Here is a 23,140-nt window from a genome sequence, read left to right as displayed (position 1 = left end):
GGAAATATCCTCAGATGAAATCTGGAAAGAAGCTTTCTGAGAAACTGCTTAGTGTTCTGTGAATTCATCTCACAGAGTTACATCTGTATTTCGTGGATCTCTTTGCTAGCCTTATTTCTGTGGAATCTGAGAACAGATATTTCGGATCCCTTTGAAGACTATAGGGCCAAAGGAAATATCCTCCGATAACAAAGAGAAAGAAGCTTTCTGAGAAACTTCTTTGTGTTCTGTGAAATCATCTCACAGAGTTACAGCTTTCCCCTCAAGAAGCCTTTCGCTAAGACAGTTCTTGTGGAATTGGCAAAGTGATATTTGGAAGCCCATAGAGGCCTATGGTGAAAAAGGAAATATCCTCAGATGAAATCTGGAAAGAAGCTTTCTGAGAAACTGCTCTGTGATGTGTGACTACCACTCAGAGAGTTACATGTGTATTTCACGGATCTCTTTGCTAGCCTTATTTCTGTGGAATCTGAGAACAGATATTTCGGATCCCTTTGAAGACTATAGGGACAAAGGAAATATCCTCCGATAACAAAGAGAAAGAAGCTTTCTGAGAAACTTCTTTGTGTTCGGTGAAATCATCTCACAGAGTTACAGCTTTCCCCTCAAGAAGCCTTTCGCTAAGACAGTTCTTGTGGAATTGGCAAAGTGATATTTGGAAGCCCATAGAGGGCTATGGTGAAAAAGGAAATATCCTCAGATGAAATCTGGAAAGAAGCTTTCTGAGAAACTGCTTAGTGTTCTGTCAATTCACCTCACAGAGTTACATCTGTATTTCGTGGATCTCTTTGCTAGCCTTATTTCTGTGGAATCTGAGAACAGATATTTCGGATCCCTTTGAAGACTATAGGGTCAAAGGAAATATCCTAAGATAACAAAGAGAAAGAAGCTTTCTGAGAAACTTCTTTGTGTTCTGTGAAATCATCTCACAGAGTTACAGCTTTCCCCTCAAGAAGCCTTTCGCTAAGACAGTTCTTGTGGAATTGGCAAAGTGATATTTGGAAGCCCATAGAGGTCTATGGTGAAAAAGGAAATATCCTCAGATGAAATCTGGAAAGAAGCTTTCTGAGAAACTGCTTAGTGTTCTGTGAATTCATCTCACAGAGTTACATCTGTATTTCGTGGATCTCTTTGCTAGCCTTATTTCTGTGGAATCTGAGAACAGATATTTCGGATCCCTTTGAAGATTATAGGGCCAAAGGAAATATCCTCCGATAACAAAGAGAAAGAAGCTTTCTGAGAAACTTCGTTGTGTTCGGTGAAATCATCTCACAGAGTTACAGCTTTCCCCTCAAGAAGCCTTTCGCTAAGACAGTTCTTGTGGAATTGGCAAAGTGATATTTGGAAGCCCATAGAGGGCTATGGTGAAAAAGGAAATATCCTCAGATGAAATCTGGAAAGAAGTTTCTGAGAAACTGCTTAGTGTTCTGTGAATTCATCTCACAGAGTTACATCTGTATTTCGTGGATCTCTTTGCTAGCCTTATTTCTGTGGAATCTGAGAACAGATATTTCGGATCCCTTTGAAGACTATAGGGACAAAGGAAATATCCTCCGATAACAAAGAGAAAGAAGCTTTCTGAGAAACTTCTTTGTGTTCTGTGAAATCAACTCACAGAGTTACAGCTTTCCCCTCAAGAAGCCTTTCCCTAAGACAGTTCTTGTGGAATTGGCAAAGTGATATTTGGAAGCCCATAGAGGGCTATGGTGAAAAAGGAAATATCCTCAGATGAAATCTGGAAAGAAGCTTTCTGAGAAACTGCTCTGTGATGTGTGACTACCACTCAGAGAGTTACATGTGTATTTCACGGATCTCTTTGCTAGCCTTATTTCTGTGGAATCTGAGAACAGATATTTCGGATCCCTTTGAAGACTATAGGGCCAAAGGAAATATCCTCCGATAACAAAGAGAAAGAAGCTTTCTGAGAAACTTCTTTGTGTTCTGTGAAATCATCTCACAGAGTTACAGCTTTCCCCTCAAGAAGCCTTTCGCTAAGACAGTTCTTGTGGAATTGGCAAAGTGATATTTGGAAGCCCATAGAGGGCTATGGTGAAAAAGTAAATATCCTCAGATGAAATCTGGAAAGAAGCTTTCTGAGAAACTGCTTAGTGTTCTGTGAATTCATCTCACAGAGTTACATCTGTATTTCGTGGATCTCTTTGCTAGCCTTATTTCTGTGGAATCTGAGAACAGATATTTCGGATCCCTTTGAAGACTATAGGGCCAAAGGAAATATCCTCCGATAACAAAGAGAAAGAAGCTTTCTGAGAAACTTCTTTGTGTTCGGTGAAATCATCTCACAGAGTTACAGCTTTCCCCTCCAGAAGCCTTTCGCTAAGACAGTTCTTGTGGAATTGGCAAAGTGATATTTGGAAGCCCATAGAGGGCTATGGTGAAAAAGGAAATATCCTCAGATGAAATCTGGAAAGAAGCTTTCTGAGAAACTGCTTAGTGTTCTGTGAATTCATCTCACAGAGTTACATCTGTATTTCGTGGATCTCTTTGCTAGCCTTATTTCTGTGGAATCTGAGAACAGATATTTCGGATCCCTTTGAAGACTATAGGGCCAAAGGAAATATCCTCCGATAACAAAGAGAAAGAAGCTTTCTGAGAAACTTCTTTGTGTTCGGTGAAATCATCTCACAGAGTTACAGCTTTCCCCTCAAGAAGCCTTTCGCTAAGACAGTTCTTGTGGAATTGGCAAAGTGATATTTGGAAGCCCATAGAGGGCTATGGTGAAAAAGGAAATATCCTCAGATGAAATCTGGAAAGAAGTTTCTGAGAAACTGCTTAGTGTTCTGTGAATTCATCTCACAGAGTTACATCTGTATTTCGTGGATCTCTTTGCTAGCCTTATTTCTGTGGAATCTGAGAACAGATATTTCGGATCCCTTTGAAGACTATAGGGCCAAAGGAAATATCCTCCGATAACAAAGAGAAAGAAGCTTTCTGAGAAACTTCTTTGTGTTCTGTGAAATCATCTCACAGAGTTACAGCTTTCCCCTCAAGAAGCCTTTCGCTAAGACAGTTCTTGTGGAATTGGCAAAGTGATATTTGGAAGCCCATAGAGGGCTATGGTGAAAAAGTAAATATCCTCAGATGAAATCTGGAAAGAAGCTTTCTGAGAAACTGCTTAGTGTTCTGTGAATTCATCTCACAGAGTTACATCTGTATTTCGTGGATCTCTTTGCTAGCCTTATTTCTGTGGAATCTGAGAACAGATATTTCGGATCCCTTTGAAGACTATAGGGCCAAAGGAAATATCCTCCGATAACAAAGAGAAAGAAGCTTTCTGAGAAACTTCTTTGTGTTCGGTGAAATCATCTCACAGAGTTACAGCTTTCCCCTCCAGAAGCCTTTCGCTAAGACAGTTCTTGTGGAATTGGCAAAGTGATATTTGGAAGCCCATAGAGGGCTATGGTGAAAAAGGAAATATCCTCAGATGAAATCTGGAAAGAAGCTTTCTGAGAAACTGCTTAGTGTTCTGTGAATTCATCTCACAGAGTTACATCTGTATTTCGTGGATCTCTTTGCTAGCCTTATTTCTGTGGAATCTGAGAACAGATATTTCGGATCCCTTTGAAGACTATAGGGCCAAAGGAAATATCCTCCGATAACAAAGAGAAAGAAGCTTTCTGAGAAACTTCTTTGTGTTCGGTGAAATCATCTCACAGAGTTACAGCTTTCCCCTCAAGAAGCCTTTCGCTAAGACAGTTCTTGTGGAATTGGCAAAGTGATATTTGGAAGCCCATAGAGGGCTATGGTGAAAAAGGAAATATCCTCAGATGAAATCTGGAAAGAAGTTTCTGAGAAACTGCTTAGTGTTCTGTGAATTCATCTCACAGAGTTACATCTGTATTTCGTGGATCTCTTTGCTAGCCTTATTTCTGTGGAATCTGAGAACAGATATTTCGGATCCCTTTGAAGACTATAGGGCCAAAGGAAATATCCTCCGATAACAAAGAGAAAGAAGCTTTCTGAGAAACTTCTTTGTGTTCTGTGAAATCATCTCACAGAGTTACAGCTTTCCCCTCAAGAAGCCTTTCGCTAAGACAGTTCTTGTGGAATTGGCAAAGTGATATTTGGAAGCCCATAGAGGCCTATGGTGAAAAAGGAAATATCCTCAGATGAAATCTGGAAAGAAGCTTTCTGAGAAACTGCTTAGTGTTCTGTGAATTCATCTCACAGAGTTACATCTGTATTTCGTGGATCTCTTTGCTAGCCTTATTTCTGTGGAATCTGAGAACAGATATTTCGGATCCCTTTGAAGACTATAGGGACAAAGGAAATATCCTGCGATAACAAAGAGAAAGAAGCTTTCTGAGAAACTTCTTTGTGTTCTGTGAAATCATCTCACAGAGTTACAGCTTTCCCCTCAAGAAGCCTTTCGCTAAGACAGTTCTTGTGGAATTGGCAAAGTGATATTTGGAAGCCCATAGAGGGCTATGGTGAAAAAGGAAATATCCTCAGATGAAATCTGGAAAGAAGCTTTCTGAGAAACTGCTTAGTGTTCTGTGAATTCATCTCACAGAGTTACATCTGTATTTCGTGGATCTCTTTGCTAGCCTTATTTCTGTGGAATCTGAGAACAGATATTTCGGATCCCTTTGAAGACTATAGGGCCAAAGGAAATATCCTGCGATAACAAAGAGAAAGAAGCTTTCTGAGAAACTTCTTTGTGTTCTGTGAAATCATCTCACAGAGTTACAGCTTTCCCCTCAAGAAGCCTTTCGCTAAGACAGTTCTTGTGGAATTGGCAAAGTGATATTTGGAAGCCCATAGAGGCCTATGGTGAAAAAGGAAATATCCTCAGATGAAATCTGGAAAGAAGCTTTCTGAGAAACTGCTTAGTGTTCTGTGAATTCATCTCACAGAGTTACATCTGTATTTCGTGGATCCCTTTGCTATCCTTATTTCTGTGGAATCTGAGAACAGATATTTCGGATCCCTTTGAAGACTATAGGGACAAAGGAAATATCCTCCGATAACAAAGAGAAAGAAGCTTTCTGAGAAAGTTCTTTGTGTTCTGTGAAATCATCTCACAGAGTTACAGCTTTCCCCTCAAGAAGCCTTTCCCTAAGACAGTTCTTGTGGAATTGGCAAAGTGATATTTGGAAGCCCACAGAGGGCTATGGTGAAAAAGGAAATATCCTCAGATGAAATCTGGAAAGAAGCTTTCTGAGAAACTGCTCTGTGATGTGTGACTACCACTCAGAGAGTTACATGTGTATTTCACGGATCTCTTTGCTAGCCTTATTTCTGTGGAATCTGAGAACAGATATTTCGGATCCCTTTGAAGACTATAGGGCCAAAGGAAATATCCTCCGATAACAAAGAGAAAGAAGCTTTCTGAGAAACTTCTTTGTGTTCTGTGAAATCATCTCACAGAGTTACAGCTTTCCCCTCAAGAAGCCTTTCGCTAAGACAGTTCTTGTGGAATTGGCAAAGTGATATTTGGAAGCCCATAGAGGGCTATGGTGAAAAAGGAAATATCCTCAGATGAAATCTGGAAAGAAGCTTTCTGAGAAACTGCTTAGTGTTCTGTGAATTCATCTCACAGAGTTACATCTGTATTTCGTGGATCTCTTTGCTAGCCTTATTTCTGTGGAATCTGAGAACAGATATTTCGGATCCCTTTGAAGACTATAGGGCCAAAGGAAATATCCTCCGATAACAAAGAGAAAGAAGCTTTCTGAGAAACTTCTTTGTGTTCGGTGAAATCATCTCACAGAGTTACAGCTTTCCCCTCAAGAAGCCTTTCGCTAAGACAGTTCTTGTGGAATTGGCAAAGTGATATTTGGAAGCCCATAGAGGGCTATGGTCAAAAAGGAAATATCCTCAGATGAAATCTGGAAAGAAGTTTCTGAGAAACTGCTTAGTGTTCTGTGAATTCATCTCACAGAGTTACATCTGTATTTCGTGGATCTCTTTGCTAGCCTTATTTCTGTGGAATCTGAGAACAGATATTTCGGATCCCTTTGAAGACTATAGGGCCAAAGGAAATATCCTCCGATAACAAAGAGAAAGAAGCTTTCTGAGAAACTTCTTTGTGTTCTGTGAAATCATCTCACAGAGTTACAGCTTTCCCCTCAAGAAGCCTTTCGCTAAGACAGTTCTTGTGGAATTGGCAAAGTGATATTTGGAAGCCCATAGAGGCCTATGGTGAAAAAGGAAATATCCTCAGATGAAATCTGGAAAGAAGCTTTCTGAGAAACTGCTTAGTGTTCTGTGAATTCATCTCACAGAGTTACATCTGTATTTCGTGGTTCTCTTTGCTAGCCTTATTTCTGTGGAATCTGAGAACAGATATTTCGGATCCCTTTGAAGACTATAGGGCCAAAGGAAATATCCTCTGATAACAAAGAGAAAGAAGCTTTCTGAGAAAGTTCTTTGTGTTCTGTGAAATCATCTCACAGAGTTACAGCTTTCCCCTCAAGAAGCCTTTCGCTAAGACAGTTCTTGTGGAATTGGCAAAGTGATATTTGGAAGCCCATAGAGGGCTATGGTGAAAAAGGAAATATCCTCAGATGAAATCTGGAAAGAAGCTTTCTGAGAAACTGCTCTGTGATGTGTGACTACCACTCAGAGAGTTACATGTGTATTTCACGGATCTCTTTGCTAGCCTTATTTCTGTGGAATCTGAGAACAGATATTTCGGATCCCTTTGAAGACTATAGGGACAAAGGAAATATCCTCCGATAACAAAGAGAAAGAAGCTTTCTGAGAAACTTCTTTGTGTTCTGTGAAATCATCTCACAGAGTTACAGCTTTCCCCTCAAGAAGCCTTTCGCTAAGACAGTTCTTGTGGAATTGGCAAAGTGATATTTGGAAGCCCATAGAGGGCTATGGTGAAAAAGGAAATATCCTCAGATGAAATCTGGAAAGATGCTTTCTGAGAAACTGCTAAGTGTTCTGTTAATTCATCTCACAGAGTTACATCTGTATTTCGTGGATCTCTTTGCTAGCCTTATTTCTGTGGAATCTGAGAACAGATATTTCGGATCCCTTTGAAGACTATAGGGCCAAAGGAAATATCCTGCGATAACAAAGAGAAAGAAGCTTTCTGAGAAAGTTCTTTGTGTTCTGTGAAATCATCTCACAGAGTTACAGCTTTCCCCTCAAGAAGCCTTTCGCTAAGACAGTTCTTGTGGAATTGGCAAAGTGATATTTGGAAGCCCATAGAGGGCTATGGTGAAAAAGGAAATATCCTCAGATGAAATCTGGAAAGAAGCTTTGTGAGAAACTGCTCTGTGATGTGTGACTTCCACTCAGAGAGTTACATCTGTATTTCACGGATCTCTGTGCTAGCCTTATTTCTGTGGAATCTGAGAACAGATATTTCGGATCCCTATGAAGATTATAGGGCCAAAGGAAATATCCTCGGATCACTAAGAGAAAGAAGCTTTCTGAGAAACTTCTTTGTGTTCTGTGAAATCATCTCACAGAGTTACAGCTTTCCCCTCAAGAAGCCTTTCGCTAAGACAGTTCTTGTGGAATTGGCAAAGTGATATTTGGAAGCCCATAGAGGTCTATGGTGAAAAAGGAAATATCCTCAGATGAAATCTGGAAAGAAGCTTTCTGAGAAACTGCTCTGTGATGTGTGACTACCACTCAGAGAGTTACATGTGTATTTCACGGATCTCTTTGATAGCCTTATTTCTGTGGAATCTGAGAACAGATATTTCGGATCCCTTTGAAGACTATAGGGCCAAAGGAAATATCCTCCGCTAACAAAGAGAAAGAAGCTTTCTGAGAAACTTCTTTGTGTTCTGTGAAATCATCTCACAGAGTTACAGCTTTCCCCTCAAGAAGCATTTCGCTAAGACAGTTCTTGTGGAATTGGCAAAGTGATATTTGGAAGCCCATAGAGGCCTATGTTGAAAAAGGAAATATCCTCAGATGAAATGTGGAAAGAAGCTTTCTGAGAAACTGCTTAGTGTTCTGTGAATGCATCTCACAGAGTTACATCTGTATTTCGTGGATCTCTTTGCTAGCCTTATTTCTGTGGAATCTGAGAACAGATATTTCGGATCCCTTTGAAGACTATAGGGCCAAAGGAAATATCCTCCGACAACAAAGAGAAAGAAGCTTTCTGAGAAAGTTCTTTGTGTTCTGTGAAATCATCTCACAGAGTTACAGCTTTCCCCTCAAGAAGCCTTTCGCTAAGACAGTTCTTGTGGAATTGGCAAAGTGATATTTGGAAGCCCAAAGAGGGCTATGGTGAAAAAAAAAATATCCTCAGATGAAATCTGCAAAGAAGCTTTCTGAGAAACTGCTCTGTGATGTGTGACTACCACTCAGAGAGTTTCATGTGTATTTTACGGATCTCTTTGCTAGCCTTATTTCTGTGGAATCTGAGAACAGATATTTCGGATCCCTTTGAAGACTATAGGGCCAAAGAAACATCCTCCGATAACAAAGAGAAAGAAGCTTTCTGAGAAACTTCTTTGTGTTCTGTGAAATCATCTCACAGAGTTACAGCTTTCCCCTCAAGAAGCCTTTCGCTAAGACAGTTCTTGTGGAATTGGCAAAGTGATATTTGGAAGCCCATAGAGGGCTATGGTGAAAAAGGAAATATCCTCAGATGAAATCTGGAAAGAAGCTTTCTGAGAAACTGCTAAGTGTTCTGTTAATTCATCTCACAGAGTTACATCTGTATTTCGTGGATCTCTTTGCTAGCCTTATTTCTGTGGAATCTGAGAACAGATATTTCGGATACCTTTGAAGACTATAGGGCCAAAGGAAATATCCTGCGATAACAAAGAGAAAGAAGCTTTCTGAGAAACTTCTTTGTGTTCTGTGAAATCATCTCACAGAGTTACAGCTTTCCCCTCAAGAAGCCTTTCGCTAAGACAGTTCTTGTGGAATTGGCAAAGTGATATTTGGAAGCCCATAGAGGGCTTTGGTGAAAAAGGAAATATCCTCAGATGAAATCTGGAAAGAAGCTTTGTGAGAAACTGCTCTGTGATGTGTGACTTCCACTCAGAGAGTTGCATCTGTATTTCACGGATCTCTGTGCTAGCCTTATTTCTGTGGAATCTGAGAACAGATATTTCGGATCCCTATGAAGACTATAGGGCCAAAGGAAATATCCTCGGATAACTAAGAGAAAGAAGCTTTCTGAGAAACTTCTTTGTGTTCTGTGAAATCATCTCACAGAGTTACAGCTTTCCCCTCAAGAAGCCTTTCGCTAAGACAGTTCTTGTGGAATTGGCAAAGTGATATTTGGAAGCCCATAGAGGGCTATGGTGAAAAAGGAAATATCCTCGGAAGAAATCTGCAAAGAAGCTTTCTGAGAAACTGCTCTGTGATGTGTGACTTGCACTCACAGAGTTACGTCTGTATTTCGTGGATCTCTTTGCTAGCCTTATTTCTGTGGAATCTGAGAACAGATATTTCGGATCCCTTTGAAGACTATAAGGCCAAAGGAAATATCCTCCGATAACAAAGAGAAAGAAGCTTTCTGAGAAACTTCTTTGTGTTCTGTGAAATCATCTCACAGAGTTACAGCTTTCCCCTCAAGAAGCCTTTCGCTAAGACAGATCTTGTGGAATTGGCAAAATGATATTTGGAAGCCCATAGAGGGCTATGGTGAAAAAGGAAATATCCTCAGATGAAATCTGGAAAGAAGCTTTCTGAGAAACTGCTCTGTGAATTGTGACTTCCACTCACAGAGTTACTTCTGTATTTCATGGATCTCTTTGCTAGCCTTTTTTCTGTGGAATCTGAGTACAGATATTTCGGATCCCTTTGAAGGCTATAGGGCCAAAGGAAATATCCTCCGATAACAAAGAGAAAGAAGCTTTCTGAGAAATTTCTTTGTGTTCTTTGAAATCATCTCACAGAGTTACCGCTTTCCCCTCAAGAAGCCTTTCGCTAAGACAGTACTTATGGAATTGGCAAAGTGATATTTGGAAGCCCATAGAGGCCTATGTTGAAAAAGGCAATATCCTCAGATGAAATCTGGAAAGAAGCTTTCTGAGAAACTGCTTAGTGTTCTGTGAATTCATCTCACAGAGTTACATCTGTATTTCGTGGATCTCTTTGCTAGCCTTATTTCTTTGGAATCTGAGAACATATATTTCGGATCCCTTTGAAGACTATAGGGACAAAGGAAATATCCTCCGATAACAAAGAGAAAGAAGCTTTCTGAGAAACTTCTTTGTGTTCGGTGAAATCATCTCACAGAGTTACAGCTTTCCCCTCAAGAAGCCTTTCGCTAAGACAGTTCTTGTGGAATTGGCAAAGTGATATTTGGAAGCCCATAGAGGGCTATGGTGAAAAAGGAAATATCCTCAGATGAAATCTGGAAAGAAGATTTCTGAGAAACTGCTTAGTGTTCTGTCAATTCATCTCACAGAGTTACATCTGTATTTCGTGGATCTCTTTGCTAGCCTTATTTCTGTGGAATCTGAGAACAGATATTTCGGATCCCTATGAAGACTATAGGGCCAAAGGAAATATCCTCGGATAATTAAGAGAAAGAAGCTTTCTGAGAAACTTCTTTGTGTTCTGTGAAATCATCTCACAGAGTTACAGCTTTCCCCTCAAGAAGCCGTTCGCTAAGACAGTTCTTGTGGAATTGGCAAAGTGATATTTGGAAGCCCATAGAGGGCTATGGTGAAAAAGGAAATATCCTCAGAAGAAATCTGGAAAGAAGCTTTCTGAGAAACTGCTCTGTGATGTGTGACTTGCACTCACAGAGTTACATCTGTATTTCGTGGATCTCTTTGCTAGCCTTATTTCTGTGCAATCTGAGAACAGATATTTCGGATCCCTTTGAAGACTATAAGGCCAAAGGAAATATGCTCCGATAACAAAGAGAAAGAAGCTTTCTGAGAAACTTCTTGGTGTTCTGTGAAATCATCGCACAGAGTTACCGCTTTCCCCTCAAGAAGCCTTTCGCTAAGACAGTACTTATGGAATTGGCAAAGTGATATTTGGAAGCCCATAGAGGCCTATGGTGAAAAAGGAAATATCCTCAGATGAAATCTGGAAAGAAGCTTTCTGAGAAACTGCTTAGTGTTCTCTTAATTCATCTCACAGTGTTACATCTGTATTTCGTGGATCTCTTTGCTAGCCTTATTTCTGTGGAATCTGAGAACAGATATTTCGGATCCCTTTGAAGACTATAGGGCCAAAGGAAATATCCTCCGATAACAAAGAGAAAGAAGCTTTCTGAGAAACTTCTTTGTGTTCTGTAAAATCATCTCACAGAGTTACAGCTTTCCCCTCAAGATGGCTTTCGCCAAGACAGTTCTTGTGGAATTGGCAAAGTGATATTTGGAAGTCCATAGAGGGCTATGGTGAAAAAGGAAATATCCTCAGATGAAATCTGGAAAGAAGCTTTCTGAGAAACTGCTTAGTGTTCTGTGAATTCATCTCACAGAGTTACATCTGTATTTCGTGGATCTCTTTGCTAGCCTTATTTCTGTGGAATCTGAGAACAGATATTTCGGATCCCTTTGAAGACTATAGGGACAAAGTAAATATCCTGCGATAACAAAGAGAAAGAAGATTTCTGAGAAACTTCTTTGTGTTCTGTGAAATCATCTCACAGAGTTACAGCTTTCCCCTCAAGAAGCCTTTCGCTAAGACAGTTCTTGTGGAATTGGCAAAGTGATATTTGGAAGCCCATAGAGGGCTATGGTGAAAAAGGAAATATCCTCAGATGAAATCTGGAAAGAAGCTTTGTGAGAAACTGCTCTGTGATGTGTGACTTCCACTCAGAGAGTTACATCTGTATTTCACGGATCTCTGTGCTAGCCTTATTTCTGTGGAATCTGAGAACAGATATTTCGGATCCCTATGAAGACTATAGGGCCAAAGGAAATATCCTCGGATAATTAAGAGAAAGAAGCTTTCTGAGAAACTTCTTTGTGTTCTGTGAAATCATCTCACAGAGTTACAGCTTTCCCCTCAAGAAGCCTTTCGCTAAGACAGTTCTTGTGGAATTGGCAAAGTGATATTTGGAAGCCCATAGAGGGCTATGGTGAAAAAGGAAATATCCTCAGAAGAAATCTGGACAGAAGCTTTCTGAGAAACTGCTCTGTGATGTGTGACTTGCACTCACAGAGTTACATCTGTATTTCGTGGATCTCTTTGCTAGCCTTATTTCTGTGGAATCTGAGAACAGATATTTCGGATCCCTTTGAAGACTATAGGGCCAAAGGAAATATCCTCCGATAACAAAGAGAAAAAAGCTTTCTGAGAAATTTCTTTGTGTTCGGTAATATCATCTCACAGAGTTACAGCTTTCCCCTCAAGATGCCTTTCGCCAAGACAGTTCTTGTGGAATTGGCAAAGTGATAATTGGAAGTCCATAGAGGGCTATGGTGAAAAAGGTAATATCCTCAGATGAAATCTGGAAAGAAGCTTTCTGAGAAACTGCTTAGTGTTCTCTTAATTCATCTCACAGAGTTACATCTGTATTTCGTGGATCTCTTTGCTAGCCTTATTTCTGTGGAATCTGAGAAGAGATATTTCGGATCCCTTTGAAGACTATAGGGACAAAGTAAATATCCTGCGATAACAAAGAGAAAGAAGCTTTCTGAGAAACTTCTTTGTGTTCTGTGAAATCATCTCACAGAGTTACAGCTTTCCCCTCAAGAAGCCTTTCGCTAAGACAGTTCTTGTGGAATTGGCAAAGTGATATTTGGAAGCCCATAGAGGGCTATGGTGAAAAAGGAAATATCCTCAGATGAAATCTGGAAAGAAGCTTTCTGAGAAACTGCTCTGTGAATTGTGACTTCCACTCACAGAGTTACATCTGTATTTCATGGATCTCTTTGCTAGCCTTATTTCTGTGGAATCTGAGTACAGCTATTTCGGATCCCTTTGAAGACTATAGGGCCAAAGGAAATATCCTGCGATAACAAAGAGAAAGAAGCTTTCTGAGAAACTTCTTTGTGTTCTGTGAAATCATCTCACAGAGTTACCGCTTTCCCCTCAAGAAGCCTTTCGCTAAGACAGTACTTATGGAATTGGCAAAGTGATATTTGGAAGCCCATAGGGGCCTATGGTGAAAAAGGAAATATCCTCAGATGAAATCTGGAAAGAAGCTTTCTGAGAAACTGCTTAGTGTTCTCTTAATTCATCTCACAGTGTTACATCTGTACTTCGTGGATCTCTTTGCTAGCCTTATTTCTGTGGAATCTGAGAACAGATATTTCGGATCCCTTTGAAGACTATAGGGCCAAAGGAAATATCCTCCGATAACAAAGAGAAAGAAGCTTTCTGAGAAACTTCTTTGTGTTCTGTGAAATCATCTCACAGAGTTACAGCTTTCCCCTCAAGAAGCCTTTCGCTAAGACAGTTCTTGTGGAATTGGCAAAGTGATATTTGGAAGCCCATAGAGGCCTATGGTGAAAAAGGAAATATCCTCAGATGAAATCTGGAAAGAAGCTTTCTGAGAAACTGCTTAGTGTTCTGTGAATTCATCTCACAGAGTTACATCTGTATTTCGTGGATCTCTTTGCTAGCCTTATTTCTGTGGAATCTGAGAACAGATATTTCGGATCCCTTTGAAGACTATAGGGACAAAGGAAATATCCTCCGATAACAAAGAAAAAGAAGCTTTCTGAGAAAGTTCTTTGTGTTCTGTGAAATCATCTCACAGAGTTACAGCTTTCCTCTCAAGAAGCATTTCGCTAAGACAGTTCTTGTGGAATTGGCAAAGTGATATTTGGAAGCCCATAGAGGGCTATGGTGAAAAAAAAAATATCCTCAGATGAAATCTGGAAAGAAGCTTTCTGAGAAACTGCTCTGTGATGTGTGACTACCACTCAGAGAGTTACATGTGTATTTCATGGATCTCTTTGCAAGCCTTATTTCTGTGGAATCTGAGAACAGATATTTCGGATCCCTTTGAAGACTATAGGGCCAAAGGAAATATCCTCCGATAACAAAGAGAAAGAAGCTTTCTGAGAAACTTCTTTGTGTTCTGTGAAATCATCTCACAGAGTTACAGCTTTCCCCTCAAGAAGCCTTTCGCTAAGACAGTTCTTGTGGAATTGGCAAAGTGATATTTGGAAGCCCATAGAGGGCTATGGTGAAAGAGGAAATATCCTCAGATGAAATCTGGAAAGAAGCTTTCTGAGAAACTGCTAAGTGTTCTGTTAATTCATCTCACAGAGTTACATCTGTATTTCGTGGATCTCTTTGCTAGCCTTATTTCTGTGGAATCTGAGAACAGATATTTCGGATCCCTTTGAAGACTATAGGGCCAAAGGAAATATCCTGCGATAACAAAGAGAAAGAAGCTTTCTGAGAAACTTCTTTGTGTTCTGTGAAATCATCTCCCAGAGTTGCAGCTTTCCCCTCAAGAAGCCTTTCGCTAAGACGTTCTTGTGGAATTGGCAAAGTGATATTTGGAAGCCCATAGAGGGCTATGGTGAAAAAGGAAATATCCTCAGATGAAATCTGGAAAGAAGCTTTGTGAGAAACTGCTCTGTGATGTGTGACTTCCACTCAGAGAGTTACATCTGTATTTCACGGATCTCTGTGCTAGCCTTATTTCTGTGGAATCTGAGAACAGATATTTCGGATCCCTATGAAGACTATAGGGCCAAAGGAAATATCCTCGGATAACTAAGAGAAAGAAGCTTTCTGAGAAACTTCTTTGTGTTCTGTGAAATCATCTCACAGAGGCACAGCTTTCCCCTCAAGAAGCCTTTCGCTAAGACAGTTCTTGTGGAATTGGCAAAGTGATATTTGGAAGCCCATAGAGGGCTATGGTGAAAAAGGAAATGTCCTCAGAAGAAATCTGCAAAGAAGCTTTCTGAGAAACTGCTCTGTGATGTGTGACTTGAACTCACAGAGTTACATCTGTATTTCGTGGATCTCTTTGCTAGCCTTAATTCTGTGGAATCTGAGAACAGATATTTCGGATCCCTTTGAAGACTATAGGGCCAAAGGAAATATCCTCCGATGACAAAGAGAAAGAAGCTTTCTGAGAAACTTCTTTGTGTTCTGTGAAATCATCTCACAGAGTTACAGCTTTCCCCTCAAGAAGACTTTCGCTAAGACAGATCTTGTGGAATTGGCAAAGTGATATTTGGAAGCCCATAGAGGGCTATGGTGAAAAAGGAAATATCCTCAGATGAAATCTGGAAAGAAGCTTTCTGAGAAACTGCTCTGTGAATTGTGACTTCCACTCACAGAGTTACTTCTGTATTTCATGGATCTCTTTGCTAGCCTTATTTCTGTGGAATCTGAGTACAGATATTTCGGATCCCTTTGAAGACTATAGGGCCAAAGGAAATATTCTCCGATAACAAAGAGAAAGAAGCTTTCTGAGAAACTTCTTTGTGTTCTGTGAAATCATCTCACAGAGTTACCGCTTTCCCCTCAAGAAGCCTTTCGCTAAGACAGTACTTATGGAATTGGCAAAGTGATATTTGGAAGCCCTTAGAGGGCTATGGTGAAAAAGGCAATATCCTCAGATGAAACCTGGAAAGAAGCTTTCTGAGAAACTGCTTAGTGTTCTCTTAATTCATCTCACAGAGTTACATCTGTATTTCGTGGATCTCTTTGCTAGCCTTATTTCTGTGGAATCTGACAACAGATATTTCGGATCCCTTTGAAGACTATAGGGCCAAAGGAAATATCCTCCGATAAAAAAGAGAAAGAAGCTTTCTGAGAAACTTCTTTGTGTTCTGTGAAATCATCTCACAGAGTTACAGCTTTCCCCTCAAGAAGCCTTTCGCTAAGACAGTTCTTGTGGAATTGGCAAAGTGATATTTGGAAGCCCATAGAGGGCTATGGTGAAAGAGGAAATATCCTCAGATGAAATCTGGAAAGAAGCTTTCTGAGAAACTGCTTAGTGTTCTGTCAATTCATCTCACAGAGTTACATCTGTATTTCGTGGATCTCTTTGCTAGCCTTATTTCTGTGGAATCTGAGAACAGATATTTCGGATCCCTTTGAAGACTATAGGGCCAAAGGAAATATCCTCCGATAACAAAGAGAAAGAAGCTTTCTGAGAAAGTTCTTTGTGTTCTGTGAAATCATCTCACAGAGTTACAGCTTTCCCCTCAAGAAGCCTCTCGCTAAGACAGTTCTTGTGGAATTGGCAAAGTGATATTTGGAAGCCCATAGAGGGCTATGGTGAAAAAGGAAATATCCTCAGATGAAATCTGGAAAGAAGCTTTGTGAGAAACTGCTCTGTGATGTGTGACTTCCACTCAGAGAGTTACATCTGTATTTCACGGATCTCTGTGCTAGCCTTATTTCTGTGGAATCTGAGAACAGATATTTCGGATCCCTATGAAGACTATAGGGCCAAAGGAAATATCCTCGGATAACTAAGAGAAAGAAGCTTTCTGAGAAACTTCTTTGTGTTCTGTGAAATCATCTCACAGAGGCACAGCTTTCCCCTCAAGAAGCCTTTCGCTAAGACAGTTCTTGTGGAATTGGCAAAGTGATATTTGGAAGCCCATAGAGGGCTATGGTGAAAAAGGAAATGTCCTCAGAAGAAATCTGCAAAGAAGCTTTCTGAGAAACTGCTCTGTGATGTGTGACTTGCACTCACAGAGTTACATCTGTATTTCGTGGATCTCTTTGCTAGCCTTATTTCTGTGGAATCTGAGAACAGATATTTCGGATCCCTTTGAAGACTATAGGGCCAAAGAAAATATCCTCCGATAACAAAGAGAAAGAAGCTTTCTGAGAAACTTCTTTGTGTTCTGTGAAATCATCTCACAGAGTTACAGCCTTCCCCTCAAGAAGACTTTCGCTAAGACAGATCTTGTGGAATTGGCAAAGTGATATTTGGAAGCCCATAGAGGGCTATGGTGAAAAAGGAAATATCCTCAGATGAAATCTGGAAAGAAGCTTTCTGAGAAACTGCTCTGTGAATTGTGACTTCCACTCACAGAGTTACTTCTGTATTTCATGGATCTCTTTGCTAGCCTTATTTCTGTGGAATCTGAGTACAGATATTTCGGATCCCTTTGAAGACTATAGGGCCAAAGGAAATATCCTCCGATAACAAAGAGAAAGAAGCTTTCTGAGAAACTTCTTTGTGTTCTGTGAAATCATCTCACAGAGTTACCGCTTTCCCCTCAAGAAGCCTTTCGCTAAGACAGTACTTATGGAATTGGCAAAGTGATATTTGGAAGCCCATAGAAGCCTATGGTGAAAAAGGCAATATCCTCAGATGAAATCTGTAAAGAAGCTTTCTGAGAAACTGCTTAGTGTTCTCTTAATTCATCTCACAGAGTTACATCTGTATTTCGTGGATCTCTTTGCTAGCCTTATTTCTGTGGAATCTGAGAACAGATATTTCGGATCCCTTTGAAGACTATAGGGCCAAAGGAAATATCCTCCGATAACAAAGAGAAAGAAGCTTTCTGAGAAACTTCTTTGTGTTCGGTGAAATCATCTCACAGAGTTACAGCTTTCCCCTCAAGAAGCCTTTCGCTAAGACAGTTCTTGTGGAATTGGCAAAGTGATATTTGGAAGCCCATAGAGGGCTATGGTGAAAAAGGAAATATCCTCAGATGAAATCTGGAAAGAAGCTTTCTGAGAAACTGCTTAGTGTTCTGTCAATTCATCTCACAGAGTTACATCTGTATTTCGTGGATCTCTTTGCTAGCCTTATTTCTGTGGAATCTGAGAACAGATATTTCGGATCCCTTTGAATACTATAGGGCCAAAGGAAATATCCTCTGATAACAAAGAGAAAGAAGCTTTCTGAGAAACTTCTTTGTGTTCCGTGAAATCATCTCACAGAGTTACAGCTTTACCCTCAAGAAGCCTTTCACTAAGACAGTTCTTGTGGAATTGGCAAAGTGATATTTGGAAGCCCATAGAGGGCTATGGTGAAAAAGGAAATATCCTCAGATGAAATCTGGAAAGAAGCTTTCTGAGAAACTGCTTAGTGTTCTGTGAATTCATCTCACAGAGTAACAACTGTATTTCGTGGATCTCTTTGCTAGCCTTATTTCTGTGGAATCTGAGAACAGATATTTCGGATCCCTTTGAAGACTATAGGGCCAAAGGAAATATCCTCCGATAACAAAGAGAAAGAAGCTTTCTGAGAAACTTCTTTGTGTTCTGTGAAATCATCTCACAGAGTTACAGCTTTCCCCTCAAGAAGCCTTTCGCTAAGACAGTTCTTGTGGAATTGGCAAAGTGATATTTGGAAGCCCATAGAGGGCTATGGTGAAAAAGGATATATCCTCAGATGAAATCTGGAAAGAAGCTTTCTGAGAAACTGCTCTGTGATGTGTGACTTACACTCAGAGAGTTACATGTGTATTTCACGGATCTCTTTGCTAGCCTTATTTCTGTGGAATCTGAGAACAGATATTTCGGATCCCTTTGAAGATTATAGGGCCAAAGGAAATATCCTCCGATAACAAAGAGAAAGAAGCCTTCTGAGAAACTTCTTTGTGTTCTGTGAAATCATCTCACAGAGTTACAGCTTTCCCCTCAAGAAGCCTTTCGCTAAGACAGTTCTTGTGGAATTGGCAAAGTGATATTTGGAAGCCCATAGAGGGCTATGGTGAAAAAGGAAATATCCTCAGATGAAATCTGGAAAGAAGCTTTCTGAGAAACTGCTCTGTGAATTGTGACTTCCACTCACAGAGTTACATATGTATTTCATGGATCTCTTTGCTAGCCTTATTTCTGTGGAATCTGAGTACAGATATTTCGGATCCCTTTGTAGACTATAGGGCCAAAGGAAATATCCTCGGATAACAAAGAGAAAGAAGCTTTCTGAGAAACTTCTTTGTGTTCTGTGAAATCATCTCACAGAGTTACCGCTTTCCCCTCAAGAAGCCTTTCGCTAAGACAGTACTTGTGGAATTGGCAAAGTGATATTTGGAAGCCCATAGAGGCCTATGGTGAAAAAGGAAATATCCTCAGATGAAATCTGGAAAGAAGCTTTCTGAGAAACTGCTTAGTGTTCTCTTAATTCATCTCACAGAGTTACATCTGTATTTCGTGGATCTCTTTGCTAGCCTTATTTCTGTGGAATCTGAGAACAGATATTTCGGATCCCTTTGAAGACTACAGGGCCAAAGGAAATATCCTAAGATAACAAAGAGAAAGAAGCTTTCTGAGAAACTTCTTTGTGTTCTGTGAAATCATCTCACAGAGTTACAGCTTTCCCCTCAAGAAGCCTTTCGCTAAGACAGTTCTTGTGGAATTGGCAAAGTGATATTTGGAAGCCCATAGAGGCCTATGGTGAAAAAGGAAATATCCTCAGATGAAATCTGGAAAGAAGCTTTCTGAGAAACTGCTTAGTGTTCTGTGAATTCATCTCACAGAGTTACATCTGTATTTCGTGGATCTCTTTGCTAGCCTTATTTCTGTGGAATCTGAGAACAGATATTTCGGATCCCTTTGAAGACTATAGGGCCAAAGGAAATATCCTCCGATAACAAAGAGAAAGAAGCTTTCTGAGAAAGTTCTTTGTGTTCTGTGAAATCATCTCACAGAGTTACAGCTTTCCCCTCAAGAAGCCTTTCGCTAAGACAGTTCTTGTGGAATTGGCAAAGTGATATTTGGAAGCCCATAGAGGGCTATGGTGAAAAAGGATATATCCTCAGATGAAATCTGGAAAGAAGCTTTCTGAGAAACTGCTCTGTGATGGGTGACTTCCAATCAGAGAGTTACATGTGTATTTCACGGATCTCTTTGCTAGCCTTATTTCTGTGGAATCTGACAACAGATATTTCGGATCCCTTTGAAGACTATAGGGCCAAAGGAAATATCCTCCGATAACAAAGAGAAAGAAGCTTTCTGAGAAACTTCTTTGTGTTCTGTGAAATCATCTCACAGAGTTACAGCTTTCTCCTCAAGAAGCCTTTCGCTAAGACAGTTCTTGTGGAATTGGCAAAGTGATATTTGGAAGCCCATAGAGGGCTATGGTGAAAAAGGAAATATCCTCAGATGAAATCTGGAAAGAAGCTTTCTGAGAAACTGCTTAGTGTTCTCTTAATTCATCTCACAGAGTTACATCTGTATTTCGTGGATCTCTTTGCTAGCCTTATTTCTGTGGAATCTGAGAACAGATATTTCGGATCCCTTTGAAGACTACAGGGCCAAAGGAAATATCCTAAGATAACAAAGAGAAAGAAGCTTTCTGAGAAACTTCTTTGTGTTCTGTGAAATCATCTCACAGAGTTACAGCTTTCCCCTCAAGAAGCCTTTCGCTAAGACAGTTCTTGTGGAATTGGCAAAGTGATATTTGGAAGCCCTTAGAGGGCTATGGTGAAAAAGGAAATATCCTCAGATGAAATCTGGAAAGAAGCTTTCTGAGAAACTGCTTAGTGTTCTGTGAATTCATCTCACAGAGTTACATCTGTATTTCGTGGATCTCTTTGCTAGCCTTATTTCTGTGGAATCTGAGAACAGATATTTCGGATCCCTTTGAAGACTATAGGGCCAAAGGAAATATCCTCCGATAACAAAGAGAAAGAAGCTTTCTGAGAAACTTCTTTGTGTTCTGTGAAATCATCTCACAGAGTTACAGCTTTCCCCTCAAGAAGCCTTTCGCTAAGACAGTTCTTGTGGAATTGGCAAAGTGATATTTGGAAGCCCATAGAGGGCTATGGTGAAAAAGGATATATCCTCAGATGAAATCTGGAGAGAAGCTTTCTGAGAAACTGCTCTGTGATGGGTGACTTCCACTCAGAGAGTTACATGTGTATTTCACGGATCTCTTTGCTAGCCTTATTTCTGTGGAATCTGAGAACAGATATTTCGGATCCCTTTGAAGACTATAGGGCCAAAGGAAATATCCTCCGATAACAAAGAGAAAGAAGCTTTCTGAGAAACTTCTTTGTGTTCTGTGAAATCATCTCACAGAGTTACAGCTTTCCCCTCAAGAAGCCTTTCGCTAAGACAGTTCTTGTGGAATTGGCAAAGTGATATTTGGAAGCCCATAGAGGGCTATGGTGAAAAAGGATATATCCTCAGATGAAATCTGGAGAGAAGCTTTCTGAGAAACTGCTCTGTGATGGGTGACTTCCACTCAGAGAGTTACATGTGTATTTCACGGATCTCTTTGCTAGCCTTATTTCTGTGGAATCTGAGAACAGATATTTCGGATCCCTTTGAAGACTATAGGGCCAAAGGAAATATCCTCCGATAACAAAGAGAAAGAAGCTTTCTGAGAAACTTCTTTGTGTTCTGTGAAATCATCTCACAGAGTTACAGCTTTCCCCTCAAGAAGCCTTTCGCTAAGACAGTTCTTGTGGAATTGGCAAAGTGATATTTGGAAGCCCATAGAGGGCTATGGTGAAAAAGGAACTATCCTCAGATGAAATCTGGAAGGAAGCTTTCTGAGAAACTGCTAAGTGTTCTGTTAATTCATCTCACAGAGTTACATCTGTATTTCGTGGATCTCTTTGCTAGCCTTATTTCTGTGGAATCTGAGAACAGATATTTCGGATCCCTTTGAAGTCTTAGGACCAAAGGAAATATCCTGCGATAACAAAGAGAAAGAATATTTCTGAGAAACTTTTTGTGTTCTGTGAAATCATCTCACAGAGTTACAGCTTTCCCCTCAAGAAGCCTTTCGCTAAGACAGTTCTTGTGGAATTGGCAAAGTGATATTTGGAAGCCCATAGAGGGCTATGGTGAAAAAGGAAATATCCTCAGATGAAATCTGGAAAGAAGCTTTCTGAGAAACTGCTTAGTGTTCTCTTAATTCATCTCACAGAGTTACATCTGTATTTCGTGGATCTCTTTGCTAGCCTTATTTCTGTGGAATCTGAGAACAGATATTTCGGATCCCTTTGAAGACTATAGGGCCAAAGGAAATATCCTCCGATAACAAAGAGAAATAAGCTTTCTGAGAAAGTTCTTTGTGTTCTGTGAAATCATCTCACAGAGTTACAGCTTTCCCCTCAAGAAGCCTTTCGCTAAGACAGTTCTTTTGGAATTGGCAAAGTGATATTTGGAAGCCCATAGAGGGCTATGGTGAAAAAGGATATATCCTCAGATGAAATCTGGAAAGAAGCTTTCTGAGAAGCTGCTCTGTGATGTGTGACTTACACTCAGAGAGTTACATGTGTATTTCACGGATCTCTTTGCTAGCCTTATTTCTGTGGAATCTGAGAACAGATATTTCGGATCCCTTTGAAGATTATAGGGCCAAAGGAAATATCCTCCGATAACAAAGAGAAAGAAGCTTTCTGAGAAACTTCTTTGTGTTCTGTGAAATCATCTCACAGAGTTACAGCTTTCCCCTCAAGAAGCCTTTCGCTAAGACAGTTCTTGTGGAATTGGCAAAGTGATATTTGGAAGCCCATAGAGGGCTATGGTGAAAAAGGAAATATCCTCAGATGAAATCTGGAAAGAAGCTTTCTGAGAAACTGCTCTGTGAATTGTGACTTCCACTCACAGAGTTACATCTGTATTTCATGGGTCTCTTTGCTAGCCTTATTTCTGTGTAATCTGAGTACAGATATTTCGGATCCCTTTGTAGACTATAGGGCCAAAGGAAATATCCTCCGATAACAAAGAGAAAGAAGCTTTCTGTGAAACTTCTTTGTGTACTGTGAAATCATCTCACAGAGTTACCGCTTTCCCCTCAAGAAGCCTTTCGCTAAGACAGTACTTATGGAATTGGCAAAGTGATATTTGGAAGCCCATAGAGGCCTATGGTGAAAAAGGCAATATCCTCAGATGAAATCTGGAAAGAAGCTTTCTGAGAAACTGCTTAGTGTTCTCTTAATTCATCTCACAGAGTTACATCTGTATTTCGTGGATCTCTTTGCTAGCCTTATTTCTGTGGAATCTGAGAACAGATATTTCGGATCCCTTTGAAGACTATAGGGCCAAAGGAAATATCCTCCGATAACAAAGAGAAAGAAGCTTTCTGAGAAACTTCTTTGTGTTCGGTGAAATCATCTCACAGAGTTACAGCTTTCCCCTCAAGAAGCCTTTCGCTAAGACAGTTCTTGTGGAATTGGCAAAGTGATATTTGGAAGCCCATAGAGGGCTATGGTGAAAAAGGAAATATCCTCAGATGAAATCTGGAAAGAAGCTTTCTGAGAAACTGCTTAGTGTTCTGTCAATTCATCTCACAGAGTTACATCTGTATTTCGTGGATCTCTTTGCTAGCCTTATTTCTGTGGAATCTGAGAACAGATATTTCGGATCCCTTTGAATACTATAAGGC

Source organism: Macaca mulatta, chromosome 1, assembly GCF_049350105.2.
Source record: "Macaca mulatta isolate MMU2019108-1 chromosome 1, T2T-MMU8v2.0, whole genome shotgun sequence".
Lineage (NCBI taxonomy): Eukaryota > Metazoa > Chordata > Mammalia > Primates > Cercopithecidae > Macaca > Macaca mulatta.
This window is presented reverse-complemented; position numbering follows the sequence as displayed.